Below are 13,070 nucleotides of genomic sequence, written 5' to 3'. Positions count from 1 at the left end.
CCCAGGTGAAGATGCAGGAGCACAAGAGCCATCCAAGAGCTGACCCATGACGGTCAAAAAATGCATGATGGTCAGTGGCCGGCAGGCCCACCGACAAGACTTGGTAAACACAACAGTCGGGGTGCAGGAAATAATGCTTTGTTGCAGACCAGCAAGGTCTTTGGGACTAACCCAGAAAGGGTAAGTCCGGGCCGGCCTCAGCACGCAAGAGAGCCAGCAGGAAAAGAATGAGACCCCAGAATGACCCTCTGGTAGCATGCACAGGGAGTCACAAAGATGACTCAGCAGCACATAGAAGGTGGATGCCCACGTTGCAGGAGACAGGGAGGACGACACCCTTGGAGCAGTGTGATGCTTGAGGTTGGAGTTTCTTGGCGCTCGAAGATGTTCAGTCAGGTGAGTTGACAAGCCTTGGCAACGACAAACAGACACAGTGCACAGGGATGTGGATCAGGTCGGCTGGAGAGAGATTGCAGTCTCCCAAGTTGCAGGGAAGACTAGTCAGACCTCTGGGGCGCCAAGAAACCGCCACCTCTGTTGCAGAGCTGGGAGTTGTCCATGGGACAGCAGGATCAGCAGATCAGTTGTCAACAATGTTGAGGTGCCTGCGGGTGCAGAGGAGTGACGCCAATACAGAAAGATTCCTTCTTGTTTGTATGAATGTACAGTTATGGGAGTCTTAGGAGGAGGCACGGCCATATAGCTGCTGAAAAATGGAAGAGCATGGAGACAAAGTTGCAGCAAGAATCTTCCTACCAGGAGCACTCTAGTCTTGGTTCTTGGCTCGTTCCAGCAGCAGAGTCCAGTGTCCAACAGCAAAAGTGTCTTCAGACATGTATTGACGAACAAGTTACTTACCTTTGGTAACGCTATATCTGTAAGAAACATTAGTTAGTTGTAGATTCCTTACCTTAGAATTTTCCCCAGGCGTCTGACTGCATCTGGAAAGTTTTTTCATGAGCAGTCCCTCTGCGCATCGGAAGGTGGCGTCAGTCAGCTCCTTGTCCGTCGTTGGCATCGTGGTTGCTGGGATGACATCGCGGTAGCTACTTAGATGCCGCCCTCGCGTGCTGACGTCAGTTACGTACATGACTTTCCGCGCCAGAAACGCAGAGCCATGCAAGACACTGACCACTGGTGCAAAAAACTAGGGACCTGAAAGGATATCCTTAACCCTAGAAATCCGTTAACAGAAATGGGAGGATGGGTGCAGCGGTAAGGAATTTATAACTAATGTTTCTTAGAGATATATCGTTACCGAAGATAAGCAACTTGTTCATCTGAAAAAAACACATTATTTATAGATTCCTTACCTTAGAATAGATACCCCAGCAATACCCACCCCAGTGGTGGATCTGCAAACCTAGATCACACCAGAAATTTCTAGTGAACAGAACAGCCAAAGAAGCCGTCTCTCCGGACTTGGCTGTCCAGACAGTAGTGTTTCGTAAACATGTGCAGTGATGCCCAGGTAGCTGCCTGACACATGTCATGTAGAGGAACTCCTCTTCCCAAGGCAGTAGTGGCTGCTGTCGCCCTGGTGGAATGGGCACGTAGCCCCACTTGAGGCTCCTTTTTGGCCAGAGAATAGCATGCTTTTATACCCAAAACGACCCATTGAGAAATGGTTCGGTGGGTACAGCCCGAACTTTCTTGGCACCCACGTAGCCAACAAAGAGTTGGTCATCCCCCGGAACTGTTTTGTGCGATCCAGATCGAAAGAAAGCGCATGTTTTGGGTCCAGATGGTGGAGCCTCTCTTCCTCTTTCAAAGGATGCAGAGGCGGAAAGAAGTTTGGGCAACCCCTAGCGTTGGTGAAGGCGGTGGTTGGCGAGGGGCTTGCGCAGATACAAAGTAGCAGTGTACAGGCAGCTCTCAGTGAAAAGCGGAAGAGGGTGTCATTGGGCAGCGGTACATAAGCATTAAGGTAGGTAGGAACTCTCCCAGCATACTACAGGGGGGCAGACATTATGGATCAGCAAATACTACGCATGAAATCCCTCTGCAACGTACGGCAGAACGGGTGGGGCTCGATGGCATTCGCAGCTCTGCACAGAAACAGATTGGTCCCACTCCGCAGTGACTATTGGGCGCGCGTTGCAGCAGATGATCGGAGCAGGGACGCTGCTCTCGCATCTTGCTTATGCCGGGTTATAAAATGCTCAAGTTGTGCACTGGAAGCAACAAGTTATCGGTCTGCCTGCGAGTGCCGTAGTGGAGGTTTGCCGGGCCTCCCTGCCCTCCACCGGCAGCTGCCGGGACAGTGTGTGCACTGAGAAAGATACGCACAACATGCCCATTGGTATACTTGGACCTTATGCCTTACCTCCGCCATAGTTGTCGTGCCAAGGGTCACATTGCGGGTCACCGGGAGAGCCCGGATGCACAGAAAACAGCACAACAGAAACAGCGTGAGTGACTGCGAAAGCGGGAACCAGGCCCGATCGTCTGTGCCCCTTAGCAGCCAATGGGAAAGTCCCGGAGGTAGACTGGAAGATACTCACAGCCAATGGAAACACGAGAGGGGACGGAACAAATTTAGTGTGAGCCAACGGTAGTGCCAAACAGGAGGTGAAAAACCGCTGGGCCAATAGAAGCAGGGATACAAACATTTCACAACCAATGGCAGACAAGAAAAGAAATGAAAACAGAAGCAGAGAAGACAGAAGGGGAAGACAGCGAAGCGAGAACGGGAAAGAACACAGGGGCAGAAGAAAACTTACCTGGAGTGGCAGTGAGGATGTTCCGGGCAACAATGGCGTCCGCAAACATCAGAAATTTTGTGTCGGATGACGTCACAGGGTGAAAGAACGCAAAAAACACGCCCCGAATCTGAAAGAGACGGGGCTTGAATGGAGGGATGCCCTTCTCCTCCAATGGCTGGCCTCCGTTTAGGAAGCCAGCCAATGGAGGAGAGGGGCGGGTTCAAGCCCCCCTAACCTGAAAACATAATTTCTTCGGACTCTGCACACTGCTTCGCAGTGCGCGGTCCTCGACCTAAAAACGGGGCTTAGGAGTGGTGGCGACCTCACACTCACTACAGGCTGCAGGTGCTTCTGTTGCACTTCTGGAGATGGTCGTAACACAAATTAGCAATTAGTTGTCTTGCTTTCCTATTACATTTACATCACAGGGTGCATGCATGATAAATCTTGCAAATCGAGGTTGTGGATCTCTGGTGCCACCCTCTATGGGATTAAGAGCTTCATAAATGCACGCCATAACATTATAGGGACTTAAGCATCTAATTCCTACCAGAAAAAGCCAAAAGAATAGGCTGGCATCCGGTCCCATTGATTGATGGTGCTGACCAAGAAGCGAAAAAGTAATCTCCCTTTCACCCTGGGAGACGCAAATTGCATAATCAAAGAGGAAAAGCCACCACAGGAAAAAGTGCAGCGTGGGAGGCATGCAGACCTGAGTTCGAACCCTACTGCAGTGCTGATTTCCTCCACAGAAACTCGGGCTTGCTTTTTTTATATGTACCCATTTAGTATACACAACTGAGCTACACAGTGCTTGACTTTCTTGACTTCCCTAAAGTAGCTCTCATGGTTAGGGCTTTGGCTGTCAAATGGAGGAATGGAATCACCCTCTGCCGATTCGCCCTCCCACTAGCCTGCTACTATACTGAGCATGAGAGTCATTGTGGGCCCCACAATTTGTAGAGGACACTAATAATATTAATGGTGACATAAGGTCAATTTTCTTGTGTTGTTTCTATATCTACATCTATGTGTTGCCTAGACACATTCATCATAAAGCAGGTTACGGAGTTAATCAAAGCAATACTTGTAACATGCAGATTTCAGATTTCCATTTTGTGTAGATCACTCAGTAGGTTGCGTGTTTTGTCACAGAGATCCCTTTGTTACTTTCAGTTAGTAAGTCACAATCCTTCTGGCATGCTACAGTGAACTATGAGCCGGAATCAAGGAGCTACACGCAAACTACAAGGCATCCATTTAGAACTTTATGTTTTTGCATAATCTTTTTTTATTCCAAGGTTGGTAAAAATTAATAATAGGAATAGGCAGAAAACAACTACATAACATTCTAAATCCTGACTTTGTTTCTCTAGACTCAGTGCTATTAAAACAAAATCTACCAGTAGGGTGATATGTGACTGTGACTGCCACACCTTATAACCCTCATTGGCTGAAGAACAAAATACTTGCCTTTGGTAACGAGGAGAGACATAGGGCCCGATTCACAGGACTAACTTAAGACAAAATCCTAAACTTACTACCATTTTGGTATTCACAGAAGGCACTTACTCATTTTGGTATTCACAGAAGGCACTTACTCATTTTGGTATTCACAGAAGGCAGTTACTCATGTTGGTATTCACAGAAGGCACTTACTCATTGATGAGTTAGTGCCTTCTGTGAATACCAAAATGAGTAACTTACTCCTTTTGAGTAACTTACTCATTTTGGTATTCACAGAAGGCACTTACTAATTGATGAGTGTCTTCTGTGAATACCAAAATGAGAAAGTGCCTTCTGTAAATACCAAAATGAGTAAGTGCCTTCAGTGAATACCAAAATGGTAGTAAGGTTTGGATTTTGTCTTAAGTTAGTTCTGTGAATCGGGCCCATAGATTAGTTATGGAGTCCTCACCTTGGAATTACCCCCAGGTATCAGACTGGATCCAGAGAATTTTTCTTCAGCACTGCCCATGCGCGTTAGTCGACTCCACATTCGTCATTGGCGTCGTAGCTGCTTGAATGACATTGCAGTATCTACTTAGACACCGCCTGCCAACGTCAGTACTTTACACAACATTCCATGCAAGAAGCGCAGAGCCATGCAAGGCACTGACAATTGGTGCACAAAACTAGGGCCCTGAAGGGAAGTCCCTTACCCTAGAAGTCAGTTTGCAGAATGGGGAGGATGGGTGGGGTGGTGAGGAATCCATAACTAATCTATGTCTCTTAAAGATATATCATTACCCAAGGTAAGTAACTTGTTCATCTGAAAGAGACAATTAGTTATGGATTCCTCACCTTAGAATAGATACCCCAGCAATACCAACCCAAAAGGTGTGTCTGCGAACTAAGTTCACACCAGGAAGTCCTGGAGAACTAAACAGCCAAAGTAGCCGTCTCTCCGGACTTGGCTGTTCAGGTAGTAGTGTTTAGTAAACGCGTGCAGGGAAGCCCACTTAGCTGCCTGGCAGATGTCATGAAGGGGGACCCCACATCCTAAAGCAGTAGTGGCTGCCTTCGCCCTGGTGGAATGGGCATGCAACCCTACTGGACGTTCCTCTTTCGTTAAGGAATAGCAGATTTTGATGTAAAGAACGACCCATCTAATTCTAATGAATCCGGAGACTTCATTGGTTGCCAGTAAGGCAACGAGTGCAATTTAAATCTCTATGTCTAGTTTTTAAATCACTTCATAATCAAGGACCACGCTACCTGCAGAAACAATTTCAATGGTACACCCCTTCTAGACCGCTATGTTCATCGGCTCAAAAACTGCTTAAAGTCCCACCTGTAAAAAGAGTTCGCTGGGGTGGGAAAAGTTTTGTAGTAGGTGCTGCAAAGGTGTGGAACCAGCTTCCCTTTTTTCTGAGGAACAGCACCGATTTGCTGTTGTTCCGGAAAATGCTTAAGACCTGGCTGTTCTAGTCTCCTCCTCAGTCGCTCCCCTCCTCAGGACAGCATTAGCGCCAGGACATCCAAGGGTAACAGTCGCGCTTAATAAAATAATTAGCATAACATAACATCGGGAGATGGTTCTTTTTTGCAAAGCCTGAACCTTTCTTGATGCCACATATCCATCAAAGAGCTGGTCATCGATCCAAATTGTTTTTTGCGATCTGGATAGAATGAAAGTGCACATTTTCGAACCAGACGGTGGAGCCTCTTTTCCTCCTTGGAAAGATGCAGATGGAAAGAAGGTAGGCAAAGTGATGGTCTGTCCTATGTGGAAAGAGGTAACCAATTTGGGAAGGAAAGAAGGCCTAGTGCGAAGGACAACCTTGTCTGGATAAACAGCCAGGAAAGGAGGTTTAGAAGATAGAGCCTGAAGCTCACTCACCCTGCGAGCAGAGGTGATTGCAACCAGAAAGGCAGTTCTAAGAGTCAGAAGTCTGAAAGGACAGTTATGTAGCGGCTCGAAAGGAGCACACATAAGATAGGTCAGAACTAGGTTGAAGTCCCACTGGGGCATTACAAAAGGAACTGGAGGAAACAAGTGAGTATTGCCCTTAAGGAAGCAATTCACAATAGGACACTTGAAAAGAGAAGGCTGGTGAGGAAGCCGAAGGGATACCGCAATGGCCGAAACATAGCCTTTTAGAGTGGCCAGAGAAGAGCCCTGCTGGGTCAAAGTAAGAATGAAGAGGAGACCCTCTGAAAGGGGGGCAGAAAGGGGATCCGCAGACTTTGCTGCACACACCATGCCACAAATTTGTTCCATATACAGGCGTACACCATTTTGGTGGAGGAATGCCTGGTTGCCAAGATAACGTTACAGGCTCCAGGAGGAAGGTCAAAAACTTTAAACTGCCACCGCTCAATCTCCAGGCATGGAGGTGCACAGGTGACAGGTTTGGGTGGAGAACCCTCCCCTGCTGCTGTGACATAAGATCCTCCCAAAGGGGCAGTCTGATGGGAGGATCGACACTCATGCTTAGAAGCTGGACAGGTTCGGTTGGAGGACCGTTCCCTGCTACTGCGACAGAAGACCCTTCCGAAGGAGCAGTCTGATTGAAGGATCAATGGTCATGTGCAAGAGCGCAGGATACCAGATTCTTTGTGCCCAGTCCGGGGCCACAAGAATGACTTGGGCCCGGTCGCGCTTGGTCTTCTTCAGCAGTCTGGGTAGAAGTGGTATAGACGGAAAGGCGCATAGAAGACCGCAACTCCATTTGCGAAGAAAAGCGTCGCTAAGCAAGTGCCGCATTGGAAATTCCAACGTGCAGGACTGCTGACATTGCACGTTCTTTTCGGTGCCCAATATATCTAACCAAGGCTCTTCCCAACGCTGAAAGAGACCTTGCACCACCTTCAAATAAAGACGCCATTCGTGATCCATCATGCATCAGCGGCTGAGTTCTTCCACCTTGATGTTCAGAGATCCTGCCAGGTGTTGTACCACCAGGGACATGCCCTGATGTTCCAGCCACTTTCCAGAGACAAAGTGTCTCCTGACATAGGGTCCATGAACCCACCCCGACCTGTTTGTTGCAGTACCACATGGCAGTGGTGTTGTCCGTGAACACCTGCACTACTCTCCCCTTGACAGAAGGAAGGAATGCCTTCAGTGCAAGACGGATCGCCTGCAGCTCCAGAAGGTTGTTGTGGATCCCGGACTCCGCCAGGGAGACCAGAGGCCTAAATCTCCGCCTCTCGCATATGGCCACCCCACACTAGAAGCCATGCATCTGTCACCACTGTGATCTCTGGCTGGGGAAGGGAGAGGGACCTGCTATTGACCCAATCCTGGTTTGTTCACCACCACTGCAATTGGTGTGCAGTGCCCTCCGAGATCTGGACGCCATCGGAAAGATTCCCCTGATGCTGTGCCCACTGGAACTTCAGGTCCCACTGCAGAGCCCACATATGCCACCTGGCATAGTCCACCAGCAGAAGGCCATGAGGCCCAGTAGACTCAGGGTAATTCTGATCGAAACCTGGGATAGAGGCTGAAAGATCAGAATCATAGACCGAATATCCAGGAGTCGTTGTTCGGGAGGATACGCCCAAAACTGCGCTGTGTCCAGAACCGTTCCGATGAAAAGGAGCTTCTGAGAGGGATTCTGGTGTGACTTCGGCACGTTGATGGTGAACCCCAGTGAATGCAGGAGGTCAGCCGTAGTCTGGAGGTGGTAGAGGACAGCCTGGGGCTAACTCGCCTTCAACAGCTAGTCAGTCAAATATCTTTATTTCGGTTAATAAAAACCATAAAAGCAATGCAAAATTCATTATTATACATACATACATTATACATATTAAAATTTACAAATATACAGATATACACATGATTACAGTTCATTCATGGATAAAACAGTTAAAATCTTTGATACAAAAGCAAATATAAAAACAGTCATGATCCAAAGAACCCACCCCTGTTTCCCACTGTTCTCGATACATTATGTGCTAAAAAATAATTGTCAACAGCTAGTCGTCAAGATAGGGGAAGACTGAAACTGCAGATGAGCTGCGACTACTGCCATCACTTTTGTGAACACCCGAGGGCACTGGTATGGCCAAATGGGAGCACAGTAAACTGAAAATGCTCCTGGCCTACCGTGAACCGTAGGCAATGCCGATGGGTTGGCAGGACGGGGATGTGAAAATAAACGTCCTGCAAAGGCCAACGCTAACATCCAATCTCCAGGGTCGAGGGCAAAAAGGACCTGAGCCAGTGTCAACATTTTAAACTTCTCCTTCCGGAGGAAACGGTTGATATTCCTGAGATCCAAGATAGGACGCAGGCCTTTTTCCTTCCTGGGCACCAGAAAATAGTGGGAATAACAATCACAACATACTTCTGGGGCAGGCTCCCTTGGCCATAGAGATACATAACTTCCTGTTAGAGTAGGGCCAAGTGATCCTCCGACATTCGATGGAATTGAGGTGGCATGGATGGAGGGGAAGTCTTGAAGGGGAGGGAGTAGCCCCTTCGGACTACCTGCAAAACCCACCTGTCTGAGGTGATGTTGAGCCAATGGGGGAGGTGTTGGCGGATCCTGGCGAATGGTGGCCCTGAAAGGTCGGAGTAGGAGGGTTTGGAGGCTGCTACAGAGGGGGTGCTGGTGGACTGGCCAGCCCGCTGTCCCCCAGACCCATGACCGTGGGATCCACGTGCCCGCCGCGCAGAGGCTGGATAGCTTGCGCAGGCCTCTGGCTCTGGGCGAAAAATGGAAAGCACCCCTTCTGTAGCCACGAAAGGGACAAAAAGCAGACTGCAGTGAGTGGGAGGTGGAAGCGAGGCCCAAGTATCTGGCTGTAGCCCTGGAGCCTTAAAGAGCTTGAGCACGTTGTCTGCCTTGTCGCCAAACAAGCGACAGCCATCAAAGGGCATGTCCAAAAGCGTAGCTTGGACATCACCTGAAAAGCCAGTGGACCTCAACCAGGCATAGAGTCTCAGTGCTACTGACGTTGACGTCGTCCTGTCTAATGAGTCGGTGGTGTCCAGCCACATCTTATGGTGAACTTCACTGCATCTCTCCCTTAGTCAACTGCGTAGGAGAGCACGGCCCGGGCCCCATCCCAGCACTGTGGCAGCCCCTGCATGATTGAATCCCATACCCAGTGGAAGTAACGGCCCAAGAGACATGCAGTGTTCACCGACTGCAGTCCTAAGCTGGAGGAAGAAAACATCTTCTTCCCAAGGTGGTCCAGCTTCTTGGATTCCCTATCAGGTGGTGCGGTAGGGAGTCCGTCCTTGGAATTCGATGCTTGGATGACAAAGCTCTCAGGGCTTCGGTGTTACAGAGGAAAACTGGTTCGCCCGGGGACAGGCGATGGCGTTCGGCAATCATCCTATCTACCGAAGCCCCTGTGTTAGGCTTGTACCAAATGCCCAAAACGATGTCCGTGAGGGCCTCATTTAATGGCAGCAGGGGCTCCGAGGAGGCCACTGCTGGCTGAAGCACCTCAGTCAGGAGGTTAGTCCTGACTGCCACCGTAGGAAGCTCGAGGCTTAAGGCCTCAGCCGCCTTACACAACACCACTGCGTATGAAGCACCCTCCTCTGTTCCCACGGTAGGGGGAGATAGCATGGCAAGGTCTGGGGAGGCGTCCAGACCACTGGCCTCACCCAACTCCTCTCTCCAGTCCGGTTCTTCTAACTGGTCTGCCGGAGGGTCCACAGACCCCTCCCAGTCCTCCTCACCCTCCTCTGGTAGCCACTCAGGGCTATAGAGAGAGGTGTGGCTCACTGGTTAGAGGCGGCAGACCCAGAGGCTGAGAACGGCCCGGGACCAGGGTTCGATTCCCGACGCGGCAGGGTCGAGGACCAGGGTCAGCGGACTGATAATTCTCGCCTCGGTGCCCACTTTGGGCAGTGATCACACTCGGTAACTCTGGGCATTAAGCTTGCCTCATCTCTACAACGGCCCCCCACAGACGCCGGGGATGCCTGGCTTCACCTTGGAGATACCCAGCATGGGACCATCTCACAGGGAAAGCCAGGACGGGTTCCCCAGCGGTCATTCGCGCCAGGATACTCCGGTAGTAATTGAGCGCGCTACAAAACACCTTACATTTACATTTACATTTATAGGGAACACCAGGGGAGAACAGTGGTACAAAAGTACAGGTTGGTTCCGGTTCCAACGTTGGTCCGGCTCCATGTCCACATCGAGGGGGAGGCTGGGGTCAACATTGGCTGGGAACACAACCAATGTCGGAGGAGGCGGAGGTGTCGCCACTGGATTAAGAGCCGGAGGAGGTGTCACAAGGTTGACCCACGCCGATCCGGATCCAGGCAGGGATCTCTGGGGGCCCTGTGGTGCCGAAGCTGAAGCTGCCGGCAGCCAAGGCCTAGAGCCCCCAGCTGAGTTTGCGGGGCCCGATGGTGCGTGGGCAGGATCGGGCTGCCAAAAGATCGAATGGAGGGCTTCTTTAAAACTACGAAGTTGAGCAGGGGTCTTCCCGGCGTCTGGGAAGGGAGGGAGGCTCAGAGTCGACCCAACAGGCTCTGCGTGCGGAGCCGGATGATGAACCTCCTCAACCCACGTCGCATCGGCTGACGGACAAGAAAAATGGGAAGAGTGACGGTGCTTCTTTGCCTTCTTTTTGTGCTTTGACTTACCCGAAGACAAAGTTTTTGATGAGGAATGGTGGTGATGACTCCGCGACCGGTCCCGCGACCTCCCTCTCGACCGGAACCTCGAGCGGCACAGGTCTTGGTCGCGCTCCAAACACCAAAGGCGCCCAAGATGAGTGGCCATTACCGACACCAATCTGCAACAGGATTTGCAAGCCGGTTTGAGGACGGGACATCCCTGCGTGCACCAGGAGTCGAACAACTCGAAAAGTTGTCGACAAAAAGTTGCAAATAGAGAGTCAAGAAGTGACTTGAGGTATTGCTCTCTCCAGATCTGCGCTGGCTGGCGGGAAAGAAAAAAAGAACTGACGTCAGCGCGCGTAGTAGGTACTGTGATGTCATTTCGGCAACCACAACGGGGTACTGCTGAAGAAAAATTCTCCGGAACCAGTCTGACACCTTGGGGTAATTCTAAGGTGAGGAATCTATAACTAATTGTCTCTTTCAGATGTATCATTTACAGTTCATTGATTTAATGATGCATTGTCTCATGTAAATGTGTCTGTGATGTAAAGTGATCTGACACCCTACATTAGGAACAAAAAAACTATAAAAGAAATTAAATAAAAAATAAATGCATTCAATTCAAGAAACTTTATTCACAAGCGATGAGCATCCATAAAAGCAACACACATTACAAAACAGGCATAAAATATATACAATTCATAAAAATTTGAAATAAGATATATACATGAAACAGATTAAATTGTAAATAACAGTAACATTTTATGACAACATGGACCTACGCGCAAGTACAACAGATTTTAACAAGCATTTGCAAGGCAATAGATCTCACATTTAAGCAAGTTTAAGCTATCGACATTGTAAAATATGCCTTTTATTTATGTTTTAAAAACAAACACATAAATAAAAGGCAGTATTTACAATGCCAATAGCTCAAAATCACTTAAATGCGAGACCTATTGCATTGCAAATGCTTGTTGGACATGCAAGCATTATGAATTCAAATTAGAAATACATATGTTTCCTCCTAGGAAGTTATTATGGAGGTTTCTAAGTTGATGACTTGTATGTAGCTAACTTGGTTGTAACGTACTTCTGCGCTGCTTGAACTTCATGTAGCGCCTGTAGTCTGTATGCCACACCAGTAAAATGGAAAGGGAACTTCCATCTTGGCAATCAGGGACGTTTCAGAAAATAAAGAAACTACAGAAGGGTAGCAACCTTTAAAAGTAAGCATTGGTCAAGCCAAAAACTCCGAGCTCTAAAAAGCAAAGTTATTGTATCAGTCAATATTTTTGACTGCTATTAGCATGTATCAAGATCTATGTTAACCAGATCATGGAAGAGCAAACTACTAAGGTTTATGCACTAACAAGCTTCTGAGCCTGGTTCTTGAAATAAAAAGAAACTTCTTCTGGGGTCACTGTTACTGTTTTTTTTTTCTTTTAACATTTTTAAAATGCAGGCCTGGTGGCAACAATTTACATGAGCAGCAATACCCCAGGGTTCTGTGAGTGGGTTTAGGCCTGCAACCCTGTAAGTGCTGGGGTTGCTGAACTTCTCAGCAAGACTCGGGAGCTCCTTGGGGCGTGGCTTGGACGCCGATGGCGATGGTCGCCTGAGAGCTCGGCTCCGGGACTGCAGATCAGGGACCGCGGGGCACCCCGACCCCCACAAACCGAAGATCGGGTCAGAGGGGACCTGCTGGGACACCCGGAGACACTCGAAAACCGGTTGTTCCGACGAAAAAGCGAAGTTGCGAGGAACGCGGAGCGGAGCCTAAGATGGCGCCCGGACCTTCTCGATGGCTTTGCCGAGACCCCAGACCCGTGGACGCCTAGCAGAGCTCCATGCATCTTCTCCGCATCCTATCCCCCCGAGAAACGATTGTCCGGTTGATGGTTTGGAAGGATCTGGGCACTGTGGCCATCCCTAGACGGGTTGTTGGTCGAATCTTCGGCGAGGGCAACTCAGGGATGAACGGAGGCCCTGAGTGGAACGACGATGCCGCGAGAAACGCCCGGCTGCCCCCCACTGCGTGCCTGTACCTGCCAGAGCCCCGAGCACTTCATGGGCAGCACGGCGACCTGGCGCCATAGAGTTTCCGGCAGCACTGGTGATTCTCATTCGAGGTCTTCCTCGACCCGACGGGCCTACCCGGACTGGCGCCGATCGCCCCCGCCTCCCCCTCGTTGTCCGGTGACACGGCGGTGGCACGGCCCGAAGAGTCGGAGGAGTGGTAGGCCTTGGCGAAGACGATCGGCGGCCCTCTGCACAACGGCCACGTACCAGGAGTGCCGTAGTCGACGCCCACGCTT

The 13,070-nt window shown here is 49.7% G+C and overlaps 1 protein-coding gene across 1 annotated transcript in view; it reads right to left on the bottom strand.

Moving 5' to 3' along the window:
• DNAH6 (dynein axonemal heavy chain 6) overlaps window positions 1–13,070 on the bottom strand; it is a 2,460,712-nt gene that overhangs the window by 444,370 nt on the left and 2,003,272 nt on the right. The window lies entirely within an intron of this gene.

Source organism: Lissotriton vulgaris, chromosome 3_1 (assembly GCF_964263255.1).
Source record: "Lissotriton vulgaris chromosome 3_1, aLisVul1.2, whole genome shotgun sequence".
NCBI lineage: Eukaryota > Metazoa > Chordata > Amphibia > Caudata > Salamandridae > Lissotriton > Lissotriton vulgaris.
The sequence above is the reverse complement of the archived record's forward strand: the minus strand, read 5'-3'. Positions and strand labels throughout refer to the sequence as shown.